At 51.5% G+C, this 13,399-nt stretch overlaps 1 pseudogene; it reads right to left on the bottom strand.

Annotated features, from left to right (window-relative positions):
- Window positions 1-10,946: 10,946 nt before the first annotated feature.
- LOC149333810 (uncharacterized) lies at window positions 10,947-13,002 on the bottom strand (annotated as a pseudogene).
- Window positions 13,003-13,399: the final 397 nt, after the last annotated feature.

Here is a 13,399-nt window from a genome sequence, read left to right as displayed (position 1 = left end):
TCAATGCAGACAGCCTTGCCGCCATAGCGGAGCTACATTTCCCTCTGGGTACAAGTTATAAGGTCCATGTTAATGTTCTTGACGTCTTTTTGCGAGAGCAACTCTTTATCAGCTTATAGCAAGGCTGAATGTGGGCTTTCTTCCCGGTCATGGATCCACATCTGCATACTGACAAGGTAATCGGGGTCTATCTGCTCCTCATCTCCAGTTTTGTACTTGTACTTGTAAGATAGGCGGAAGGAATGCCTGTCCGGTCAGCTGCAATTACAAGCACAGTCGTAAGTTGTAGCCCGTGAGAGTTGGTGCCGTGGGTTGAGTCAATGCAGACAGCCTTGCCGCCATAGCGGAGCTACATTTCCCTCTGGGTGCAAGTTATAAGGTCCATGTTAATGTTCTTGACGTCTTTTTGTGAGAGCAACTCTTTATCAGCTTATAGCAAGGCTGAATCTGGGCTTTCTTCCCGGTCATGGATCCACATCTGCATACTGAAAAAGTCATCGGGGTCTATCTGCTCCTCATTTCCAGTTTTGTACTTGTACTTGTAAGATAGGCGGAATGAATGCCTTTCCGGTCAGCTGCAATTACAAGCACAATCGTAAGTTGGAGCCCGTGAAAGTTGGTGCCGTGGGTTGAGTCAATGCAGACAGCCTTGCCGCCATAGCGGAGCTACATTTCCCTCTGGGTACAAGTTATAAGGTCCATGTTAATGTTCTTGACGTCTTTTTGTGAGAGCAACTCTTTATCAGCTTATAGCAAGGCTGAATCTGGGCTTTCTTCCCGGTCATGGATCCACATCTGCATACTGACAAAGTCATCGGGGTCTATCTGCTGCTCATTTCCAGTTTTGTACTTGTACTTTTAAGATAGGCGCAAGGAATGCCTGTCCAGTCAGCTGCAATTACAAGCACAGTCGTAAGTTGTAGCCCGTGAGAGTTGGTGCCGTGGGTTGAGTCAATCCAGACAGCCTTGCCGCCGTAGCGGAGCTACATTTCCCTCTGGGTACAAGTTATAAGATCCATGTTAATGTTCTTGACGTCTTTTTGTGAGAGCAACTCTTTATCAGCTTATAGCAAGGCTGAATCTGGGCTTTCTTCCCGGTCATGGATCCACATCTGCATACTGAAAAAGTCATCGGGGTCTATCTGCTCCTCATTTCCAGTTTTGTACTTGTACTTGTAAGATAGGCGCAAGGAATGCCTGTCCAGTCAGCTGCAATTACAAGCACAGTCGTAAGTTGTAGCCCGTGAGAGTTGGTGCCGTGGGTTGAGTCAATCCAGACAGCCTTGCCGCCGTAGCGGAGCTACATTTCCCTCTGGGTACAAGTTATAAGATCCATGTTAATGTTCTTGACGTCTTTTTGTGAGAGCAACTCTTTATCAGCTTATAGTAAGGCTGAATCTGGGCTTTCTTCACGGTCATGGATCCACATCTGCATACTGACAAAGTCATCGGGGTCTATCTGCTCCTCATTTCCAGTTTTGTACTTGTACTTGTAAGATAGGCGCAAGGAATGCCTGTCCAGTCAGCTGCAATTACAAGCACAGTCGTAAGTTGTAGCCCGTGAGAGTTGGTGCCGTGGGTTGAGTCAATGCAGACAGCCTTGCCGCCATAGCGGAGCTACATTTCCCTCTGGGTACAAGTTATAAGGTCCATGTTAATGTTCTTGACGTCTTTTTGTGAGAGCAACTCTTTATCAGCTTATAGCAAGGCTGAATCTGGGCTTTCTTCCCGGTCATGGATCCACATCTGCATACTGACAAAGTCATTGGGGTCTATCTGCTCCTCATTTCCAGTTTTGTACTTGTAAGATAGGCGGAAGGAATGCCTGTCCGGTCAGCTGCAATTACAAGCACAATCGTAAGTTGTAGCCCGTGAGAGTTGGTGCCGTGGGTTGAGTCAATGCAGACAGCCTTGCCGCCATAGCGGAGCTACATTTCCCTCTGGGTACAAGTTATAAGGTCCATGTTAATGTTCTTGACGTCTTTTTGTGAGAGCAACTCTTTATCAGCTTATAGCAAGGCTGAATCTGGGCTTTCTTCCCGGTCATGGATCCACATCTGCATACTGACAAAGTCATCGGGGTCTATCTGCTCCTCATCTCCAGTTTTGTACTTGTACTTGTAAGATAGGCGGAAGGAATGCCTGTCCGGTCAGCTGCAATTACAAGCACAGTCGTAAGTTGTAGCCCGTGAGAGTTGGTGCCGTGGGTTGAGTCAATGCAGACAGCCTTGCCGCCATAGCGGAGCTACATTTCCCTCTGGGTGCAAGTTATAAGGTCCATGTTAATGTTCTTGATGTCTTTTTGTGAGAGCAACTCTTTATCAACTTATAGCAATCCTGAATCTGGGCTTTCTTCCAGGGCATGGATCCACATCTGCATACTGACAAAGTCATTGGGGTCTATCTGCTCCTCATTTCCAGTTTTGTACTTGTAAGATAGGCGGAAGGAATGCCTGTCCGGTCAGCTGCAATTACAAGCACAATCGTAAGTTGTAGCCCGTGAGAGTTGGTGCCGTGGGTTGAGTCAATGCAGACAGCCTTGCCGCCATAGCGGAGCTACATTTACCTCTGGGTACAAGTTATAAGGTCCATGTTAATGTTCTTGACGTCTTTTTGTGAGAGCAACTCTTTATCAGCTTATAGCAGTCCTGAATCTGGGCTTTCTTCCCGGTCATGGATCCACATCTGCATACTGACAAAGTCATCGGGGTCTATCTGCTGCTCATTTCCAGTTTTGTACTTGTACTTGTAAGATAGGCGCAAGGAATGCCTGTCCAGTCAGCTGCAATTACAAGCACAGTCGTAAGTTGTAGCCCGTGAGAGTTGGTGCCGTGGGTTGAGTCAATCCAGACAGCCTTGCCGCCGTAGCGGAGCTACATTTCCCTCTGGGTACAAGTTATAAGATCCATGTTAATGTTCTTGACGTCTTTTTGTGAGAGCAACTCTTTATCAGCTTATAGCAAGGCTGAATCTGGGCTTTCTTCCCGGTCATGGATCCACATCTGCATACTGAAAAAGTCATCGGGGTCTATCTGCTCCTCATTTCCAGTTTTGTACTTGTACTTGTAAGATAGGCGCAAGGAATGCCTGTCCAGTCAGCTGCAATTACAAGCACAGTCGTAAGTTGTAGCCCGTGAGAGTTGGTGCCGTGGGTTGAGTCAATGCAGACAGCCTTGCCGCCATAGCGGAGCTACATTTCCCTCTGGGTACAAGTTATAAGGTCCATGTTAATGTTCTTGACGTCTTTTTGCGAGAGCAACTCTTTATCAGCTTATAGCAAGGCTGAATGTGGGCTTTCTTCCCGGTCATGGATCCACATCTGCATACTGACAAGGTAATCGGGGTCTATCTGCTCCTCATCTCCAGTTTTGTACTTGTACTTGTAAGATAGGCGGAAGGAATGCCTGTCCGGTCAGCTGCAATTACAAGCACAGTCGTAAGTTGTAGCCCGTGAGAGTTGGTGCCGTGGGTTGAGTCAATGCAGACAGCCTTGCCGCCATAGCGGAGCTACATTTCCCTCTGGGTGCAAGTTATAAGGTCCATGTTAATGTTCTTGACGTCTTTTTGTGAGAGCAACTCTTTATCAGCTTATAGCAAGGCTGAATCTGGGCTTTCTTCCCGGTCATGGATCCACATCTGCATACTGAAAAAGTCATCGGGGTCTATCTGCTCCTCATTTCCAGTTTTGTACTTGTACTTGTAAGATAGGCGGAATGAATGCCTTTCCGGTCAGCTGCAATTACAAGCACAATCGTAAGTTGGAGCCCGTGAAAGTTGGTGCCGTGGGTTGAGTCAATGCAGACAGCCTTGCCGCCATAGCGGAGCTACATTTCCCTCTGGGTACAAGTTATAAGGTCCATGTTAATGTTCTTGACGTCTTTTTGTGAGAGCAACTCTTTATCAGCTTATAGCAAGGCTGAATCTGGGCTTTCTTCCCGGTCATGGATCCACATCTGCATACTGACAAAGTCATCGGGGTCTATCTGCTGCTCATTTCCAGTTTTGTACTTGTACTTTTAAGATAGGCGCAAGGAATGCCTGTCCAGTCAGCTGCAATTACAAGCACAGTCGTAAGTTGTAGCCCGTGAGAGTTGGTGCCGTGGGTTGAGTCAATCCAGACAGCCTTGCCGCCGTAGCGGAGCTACATTTCCCTCTGGGTACAAGTTATAAGATCCATGTTAATGTTCTTGACGTCTTTTTGTGAGAGCAACTCTTTATCAGCTTATAGCAAGGCTGAATCTGGGCTTTCTTCCCGGTCATGGATCCACATCTGCATATGAAAAAGTCATCGGGGTCTATCTGCTCCTCATTTCCAGTTTTGTACTTGTACTTGTAAGATAGGCGCAAGGAATGCCTGTCCAGTCAGCTGCAATTACAAGCACAGTCGTAAGTTGTAGCCCGTGAGAGTTGGTGCCGTGGGTTGAGTCAATCCAGACAGCCTTGCCGCCGTAGCGGAGCTACATTTCCCTCTGGGTACAAGTTATAAGATCCATGTTAATGTTCTTGACGTCTTTTTGTGAGAGCAACTCTTTATCAGCTTATAGTAAGGCTGAATCTGGGCTTTCTTCACGGTCATGGATCCACATCTGCATACTGACAAAGTCATCGGGGTCTATCTGCTCCTCATTTCCAGTTTTGTACTTGTACTTGTAAGATAGGCGCAAGGAATGCCTGTCCAGTCAGCTGCAATTACAAGCACAGTCGTAAGTTGTAGCCCGTGAGAGTTGGTGCCGTGGGTTGAGTCAATGCAGACAGCCTTGCCGCCATAGCGGAGCTACATTTCCCTCTGGGTACAAGTTATAAGGTCCATGTTAATGTTCTTGACGTCTTTTTGTGAGAGCAACTCTTTATCAGCTTATAGCAAGGCTGAATCTGGGCTTTCTTCCCGGTCATGGATCCACATCTGCATACTGACAAAGTCATTGGGGTCTATCTGCTCCTCATTTCCAGTTTTGTACTTGTAAGATAGGCGGAAGGAATGCCTGTCCGGTCAGCTGCAATTACAAGCACAATCGTAAGTTGTAGCCCGTGAGAGTTGGTGCCGTGGGTTGAGTCAATGCAGACAGCCTTGCCGCCATAGCGGAGCTACATTTCCCTCTGGGTACAAGTTATAAGGTCCATGTTAATGTTCTTGACGTCTTTTTGTGAGAGCAACTCTTTATCAGCTTATAGCAGTCCTGAATCTGGGCTTTCTTCCAGGGCATGGATCCACGTCTACATACTGACAAAGTCATTGGGGTCTATCTGCTCCTCATTTCCAGTTTTGTACTTGTACTTGTAAGATAGGCGGAAGGAATGCCTGTCCGGTCAGCTGCAATTACAAGCACAGTCGTAAGTTGTAGCCCGTGAGAGTTGGTGCCGTGGGTTGAGTCAATGCAGACAGCTTTGCCGCCAGAGCGGAGCTACATTTCCCTCTGGGTACAAGTTATAAGGTCCATGTTAATGTTCTTGACGTCTTTTTGTGAGAGCAACTCTTTATCAGCTTATAGCAATCCTGAATCTGGGCTTTCTTCCAGGGCATCGATCCACATCTGCATACTGACAAAGTCATTGGGGTCTATCTTTTTTATTTATTTATTTGGAGATACTGTCAATCCTTTTAGGGATTTTTACAGGAGTGGATTAAGTGCCCGTATACATTTGCTCATAGAACCATACACGCGTTTGTACACAAGAGTATGCGAAGACACTGCAACAAAAAAGAGGCAAGCACATAGAAAAAAACACTTAGGATACCGTCATTCATGCACTGACGTTATCACAGATATACATTTATACATAAAAAGCAAAAGGAAGACACATAAGTGGTGACATCACATCCGCGTTGATGACAGTACAGAAATGCTAGCAAGTTCAACAAATTTGTTAATTGAAGACTGCGAGACCACACTCTGATCTAAAGAATTCCACTCACGCACAGCTTGTGGGAAAAACGAAAAACTGTAGGTATTATTGGCTCAAAATTATTCTTGGAGTGTGAATTGATGCTTATGACGGGTTTCTCTGCAAGTATTGAAAGAAATGTAGGTATCAGGATTTACTTTAATCATGTTATGCAAGATAAGGTACAGAAATTTCAGACGTTGTAGCAGCGCAGGGCTGGTTAGTGTATGAAGCCCAATCTCGGTCAGCATCTGCGTGGGTGAGTCGGTGCGCTGGTATCTGTTGCAGATAAAATGTGCGGCCTTCCGCTGGACAGCTTCGAGAGTAGATATTTGATTTTGGGCAAACGGAAACCATGCCACGTTCGCATATTCCAAGATCGGCCGAATACACATCACATAAGCCAAAAGTTTGGCTTCCCTCGTAGAGTACCGCAGGGCCCGTTTTAGATACATTAACTTCCGCATAGCTTTGTTTGCCACATAATCTACATGAGCTGACCAACCCATATCTGATGAGACGTGATGAGGCGCGGCAGGCAATGCTTTGGATGACGCGCGGGGCGCCTTCACTTCTGGAAGTACTTGCCAGTAGATAGGCTCGTTGAACAGGCGGTACAGGTATACCGAAGAAGCTGTAGACAACCTGCTATCTACTAGCTGTGCAGATGGGGCGACTAATTCGCCTGTCAACATTGTCCTGTCGGACGCTTCTGTAGTTGTAATCCCAGAGACAGATCTCTGGAACGGGACAAGGGCCTGTGAACCTACTGTGTCGTAGGCGGCCTCCAGAAGTCTAAACACATTGGTGCCCCTCAAGTGGACAGCAATGGCTTGCAGTAGCTTGGGGGAGAACGGGATAGAGTTGTTCTCAGTTGGGAAATCGTCAGAGCGAATCCCAAGCGACTGCATGAACTTTATCGCGTCAGTGCGATAAACCGTTGCTTTGTCATACCCCAAGATGTTTCGTGTGGGGTTGCTGGATACATCTCCGTGCTTTTCTGGTCGGAGAGTCACTGGTACATCCCATGCAGGTGAACCTTTCCCTTGACTGGCTTCAAGGTCCGCACAGATTCTCTGGGCGTACACAGCCAGGCAAGGAATGGACTTGTACAAATAGTGAGTGTCCGCTGTGAATTTGCCGAACCAACCGTATGTGGGTTTCACAAACTTGTAGGTTCGGGGCGGAAGCTCAAATTCAAGTAAGGTTCCGTCTGGGAGCCTTACGTTCCCAAATCCAGACACGAAGTCGGATATGGGTTCTGGCAGCGGTAGCATCATCTCCAGCATGCGCTGCACAAAGACCTTTTCGTCATAGGTCAGATGGTTCTTGTTCTCATGATGGATGTATTGCATGCGAGCGTAGCATGCTGCTGCTCTGTAGTAGCCCAGACAGGAGTGAGAGAGAGAGAGAACAACTTTTATTTAGAAAGCCTGCAGAGTCGGTTAGGCTCCCTCCAAGCAGGGAGGACAAGCTTTTACCGCGACGCGGCCACTACGTCAATCTAGTGCGTTGTGCTCCTTGAGGTCTTGTTTCGTCCCTCGCTACTTCCGCGGGTTCGAGAGGGCCGCCGCCCACTTTCTGGGGGTGCCGCCCCCCTCTCCTCGGTTTCGCTCGGTCGCTGCCTCTCGAGAGCTGCCGAGACCTGCTGGACGGCCTTGAGTTGTGTCTTTTGATCGCAGCTCCTCGTTGCAGCCTCTAGCTGCGGGATCGTCGTCTTCTCGCTGGCTTCGCGCGGATTTACGCTACAGTCCCAAAGGATGTGAGCCGCGGTGGCTCTCTCCTTCGCGCACAGTCTGCATATGTCGCTCGCGTACACACTCGGACACACGTGCTTAGCTAGCACCGGGGTGAGCAGGGACCCCGTCTGTAACTGTCTATATAACACTGCCTCCTTCCGGGTAAGCCCCGGGTGAGGTGGCGGCATAGTCTGTCTGTTCAGTCTGTACCATTTCACTATTTCGTTGAAGGTGGTCATCTTGTCCTTGGCACTGCGTCGCGACCAGGACTCCGAGTCGGCCGTGCTTTCAGCCGCGCGGTTGGTTAGTCCTCGCGCGGCCGAGTTGGCCGTCTCGTTGTGGTTCACGTTTCCGCGTTCCGACACGTCACTGCCCATGTGGGCCGGAAACCACTTGATCACCACAGGACTGTTGCGTCCGATGTCTTCGGCCTTGCGCAGTATGCGCGCGGCCTCACTACATACCCTACCCTTGGCGTAGTTCTTCACTGCCGTTCTAGAGTCACACAACACTGTAGTACATCCGGGGTCGGAAACGGCCAAGGCGATGGCCACCTCCTCCGCCCGGTGCGCTTCTCGAGTCCGGACGCTCACCGCGGTCTTCGTTGCACCCGTCGATGCCCCGACAACCACCGCCGCGTATGCATCGGTGCTCCCTTGATACTCTGCCGCGTCCACGTAGGCGGCGCCTTCTTCTCTGGCGTGGAGGTCCACGAGAGCCCTGGCCCTCGCCAACCTCCGCTCCCTGTTGTGCTCGGGGTTCACGTTCTTCGGGATCGGGAAGACCCTGAGCTTTCTGTTGATGCTATCTGGTATAGGTACGTCTTTCTCCTGCTTGCCTTCCCTCGGTTCGAGGCCAAGGTCCCGCAGTATCTGTCTTCCGGTTCTCGTTTCGGAGAGACGCTCGAGTTGCGCCGTTCTCTGTGCTTCGGCTATTTCGTCCAGCGTGTTGTGGACTCCCAGCGCCATGAATTTTTCGGTGCTCGTGCCCCTGAGGAGACCGAGTGCCGCCTTATACGCCTTGCGTATGGTGGCGTCTATCTTGTTACGTTCACTCTGCCTCCAGTTGTGGAAGGCGGCCACGTACGTTATCTGGCTAACTGCGAAGGATTAAACGAGCCTAGTCAGGCTCTCCTCCTTCATCCCCGCTTTTCTGTTGGACACCCTCTTGATGAGTCTCATTGCCGCAGCCGCCTTGCCCGCGAGCTTGTTGACCGTTTCACCGTTGACTCGGTTTCGCTGGACGAGCAGCCCGAGTACCCGAATCTTCTCGACCTCCGGTATTACCTGTCCTCCCGCCGTCTTGACCGTGATCTTGGTACGCTCGTACTTGACTTCCATATTCTTTCTCTTCCTGCACGATCCTTTCGGGGGAATCACCAGCAGTTCTGACTTGGCCGGGGAGCAAACGAGTCCAGACCCGTCCAGCTGCTCCTCGATGGCGTTGACCGCTTCTTGTAGCGTTGTCTCGATGTGTCCGTCGCTTTCTCCCGGTAGCCATAGCGTCACGTCGTCGGCGTAGATGGTGTGCCGGACTCCCGCTACTCTTTCTAGCCGGGTGGCCACCCCGATCATCACGAGGTTGAAGAGTAGCGGGGAGATCACCGACCCCTGCGGAGTTCCGACGCTGCCCAGCTTCTTCTCTTTGAGCTGTAGGTCTCCCGCACAGATTTCGGTGGTTCGTTCCGTCAGGAAGTCTTTGATGTACTGGTATGTCCTCCTGCCCATGTTTAGCCTGGATACTTGGGCCAGGATAGCCGAGTGCCTCACTTTATCAAAGGCGCTCTGCAAGTCCAGCCCGAGTACGGCTCTGTTGTCCTTGGTGCCCGTCGTATCGTCGATGATCTCGTTCTTCAGTAAGATCATGGCGTCTTGCGTCCCGAGTTTGTTCCGAAACCCGATGATGGAGTTTGGGTAAAGCTCCGATTCTTCCAGGTAACGCTGCCACCTGTTCATGAGAACGTGCTCGAGGACCTTTCCCCCGCACGAAGTGAGTGAGATCGGCCTGAGGTTCTCTATGTTGGGCGGCCTGCCAGGCTTGGGGATGAGGATCGTCTTGGCTGCTTTCCATTGCTTGGGTAGCCTTCCTTCTTGCCAGCACTTGTTGTAGAAGTTCGTGAGCGTTTCGATGGCCGCTTCGTTGAGGTTCTTGAGCGCTCTGTTGGTCACTCGATCGGGACCCGCGGCAGACCTTCCATTGAGTTCCTGCAGGGCAACTCTTACTTCCCAGGTCTGGATGTCGCGATCTAGCGTCTCGTTCTCCTTGCCTTGGTAATACGGGTGTCTTTCCGTGGGGGTGGTCGGCAGGTACTTGGCGTCCAAGCGCCGCTTGACCTCGTCCTCCCCGTGTTCGCAGATTGCCTTGTGTAGGATCCTGGCCTGGTTGTTGTGTTGGTGGCCCTTGGTCTTGGTTTCGTCGAGGAGGTGCCGCAGCATGTTCCACGTCTTGCCCTTGTGCATCTGTCCGTCGGCTTCGTTGCAGGCCTCGTTCCACTGTTGGGTGCATAGCACCCTGCAGTGGACCTCGATCTGCCTGTTGAGCTCGGCGATCTTCTTCCTTAGACTTCGGTTGGTTCGTCGCTTCTGCCACCTCGCCTTTATGGACTGCTTGGCTTCTATCAGGTGGGCCAGCCGACTGTCCATCTTGTCTATCCGTTCGTCCGTCTCTAGCTCTTTGGTGGCTCCTTCCGTCGTCTCAACGACGTTGGCCGCCCATTGCTCGATGTCCGTAATGTCCTCTTGCACCGCGGGTAGCGCCTTTCGAAAGGCGTCCCAGTCCGTAATGCGATGCTTTCTTATGCCGGTGTTGCCTTGGCCTTCGAGCAGTATGACGACCTCTACGATGTAGTGATCGCTGCCCAGCTCTTGGCCCGTGTTTCTCCATTTCGCTTCTCTTGATCCTCCTTCAGTTTTGATGAAGGTAAGGTCCGGAGTTGTGTCTCTCGTAACAGATGTGCCGATCCTGGTGGGAAAGGCCGGATCCGTGATTAGGTTCAGTCCGACGTCGGTGGCGTCTTGCATCAGCTCTCTCCCCTTGACCGTCGTTCTGTGGTAGCCCCAGTCTTGGCTCGGTGCGTTAAAGTCTCCGCACACTACGAGCGTATTGCTTCCCGCGACTGAAGCTGCCTTGTGGAACAGTGCCTTGAATTTCTGTTGTCCGTGGGACGGGTTGCTGTAGACGTTCACCAGGAAAGTGCTCTCCCTCCTCTTCTTTCCCGTGATTACTTCCACCGTGCAGTGTTCGATGGCGCTTCTGCCGATCAGTTCGTGTTCCACGAAGGTGATCCCTCTCCTAACGAAGGTGCAGACCCCTCTGCCCTTGCCCTTGGACGTGTCCCTTTTGCTCGGCGGGCTGTCGTGCGACCGGTAGCCCGGTAGTTTCGGCGTCTCTTCGCTGTGTGTTTCTTGAATCATTATGACGTCTGGTTTCCTCGTTAGTTGCTGCAAGTGTTGCTGCAGCACTGCTCTCTTGCCGGTAAAGCCGTTGCAGTTCCAGTGCCAGACCAAGAGGTCTCTCACTGGGGGTGTGGATGCTGCTGTACTTGCTGTCCCGTCCATGATTGCTGCAGTTTGGCGGTGATCTGTGCTTCCATACATTGTATTTGTGCCTGTATCTGCGTCTGCAGCTGTGCTTGCATTTGCGCCATCATGTTCTGGATCGTGCTCTGTATATTCGTTGTCATCTGCTGAACCGTTTGCGCGAGCGCAGTAAGTCGTTCGTTGGTTTCCTTGCTGGTCGCCTCGAGACGGTCGAGTCTGACGTCCTGTTTTTCGCTTCTCTCCATTGTCTTTCGTTCCTTGGCGACCTCTATGGCTCTCCTCTTGGGAGCCGGTCCCGCCGTTTTCGTGGCTCTCGGGTCCACCTCGACCTCTAGTTCGTCCTCGGTTATCTCTTCTTGTTCCCTCTCTTGTGCGGGCTTCGGCAGCAGCTGCTGCTGTTGCTGCATCGCAATTAATGTCGTTAGCTTCGCGTTGATTTCCTTGATGGTTGCGTCCTGCTCGGCGATTCTCTGCTTTAGCTTCTCGTTCTCGTCTCTTAGGGCTTTTATTACCATTCCATTCTCTTCTTGGAACTTCTTCGTAGCGTTTTGCGCCGGTGGTTGTCTCTTCTCTGCCATGTTAGCCTTGACTGCTTCGGCCCAGGTGACTATTTCCCCCGACTGCGACGGTCTGTGGCGGCTGGCGCTCCTGCCTCCCTTGCTGTTGTCCCTCTTGCGGCTGCTGTCGCGCTGCCTCGAATCCCCGCGGGGTCTCTCAGCAGACGGCGCTCGCAGCGGCGGAAAGCTTTTCGGATCCAGTTGTTGCTGCATGGCTTCCATCTTGCGTTCCCATTGCCGTTTTTTGACCACATACGGCATCTTGTACTTGTTTTTGCATTCCCTCTCGCCCGTTGGATGCTGTCCCCCGCAGAGCTTGCACTTGGGCTTGCATTCGCGTTTGTGATCCTCGCTGGGGTTCACGATTCCGCAGCCGAAGCATACTTTGGCATTGGGATTCGGGCATACGTCTCTTCTATGGCCGATCCTGCCGCATTGCCTGCACACGTCAAAGTGCTTGCGGTAAAGCCCGCACCTGACTAATATCGAGCCATACTTGACGTAGTTCAGTACTTTTTGTCCAGCGAAGAGTACTATCACTGTGGTTGTATTGCCGATTCTGTGCGCCTCCACCGCTAGGGGGTTGCATGGGTTCACAATGTTTTCGGTTATCTCTTCCGGGGTGTCGTGTACGGCAATGCCTCGGATGACTCCCTTGACCGTGCCGTCCGGCGCCGTTCGGTAGGCGCTGACTTCGTATGCCTTCTCTCCTACGTTTAGGGTTTTGACCTAAGAGTACAGCGTGGCACGCCTCTCGTCCGGGGTGCTGACCACGATGATGTTTTGCTGCGCGTTCGTGCAGATGGTGTGTGCTTTGGCTTCTTCCTTCGTTATTCGAACCGCCGTCATGACGGCCGACATAATTATTGAAACCTCAGTTCTCGCTACGTTGAGACCTCCCCGTGGTCTAATGACTATCTTGGTGTCTTCCTTCGGCATGTCTATCGGCATCATCGCCGCTTTCGTTACCGAGGCTGCAACTCTCTTAGCAAAACTGGCCCTAGTCTTGGGTCTAGACTGGCGAGTAGTGGCGGCGGACTCACCGTTTTCCTTGCCGGCCATGATCTGCTTGATGCGCTTGCCGGAGGCCGACCAGCCTTCGGCTTCTTCCGGTGTAATGTCCTCTCCGGGAACTTCAATGGACGTACGCCCGCCGAGACTGCCGATGCTCGGCGCTGACGTTATGTTGTCTCCCATCGACGTGGCCACTTCCATGTCGGACGCCATCTTGGTCGTACTCGTCGTCGGGTTAGGCCTAGCGGCCGGGCCCGTCGCCACCGGTGGCCGTACTTGTGGTAGGCCGACGCTAGGCCGCAGCCGGTGCAGGGGAAGACTTGCTCCATCCGAAATTCATAACCAATTTAATCGGAGGAACAGACATGGTCAGCAGGCAATGGACAACAATTTTCGGTGACAAAGAGAAGCAGCGGTAACACAGCGGAGAGTCCGGACAGGAGTTGGGCACTACTCTTCCAAAAGTGGGCGCTTTGGCGGTGAGGCTAGAGTAAACCTCATCCACCAGGTTGCTAAGTCCATCCGCGCCAGGAGTGAAGGTATGGCGCTGAGGAGATGGCTTCAACTCGTGCCCAGCATCGACAAAGTACGCTTCTCCCCACAAACGGTCGTTCTTTTGTGCGGTGCCGACCGTTGAAAGGAACTTAGCCTGAGGAGGGCCTTCGTC

This window comes from Amblyomma mixtum, chromosome 8 (assembly GCF_055824585.1).
Source record: "Amblyomma mixtum isolate Tamu chromosome 8, ASM5582458v1, whole genome shotgun sequence".
In the NCBI taxonomy this organism is placed as follows: Eukaryota; Metazoa; Arthropoda; class Arachnida; order Ixodida; family Ixodidae; genus Amblyomma; species Amblyomma mixtum.
The sequence above is the reverse complement of the archived record's forward strand: the minus strand, read 5'-3'. Positions and strand labels throughout refer to the sequence as shown.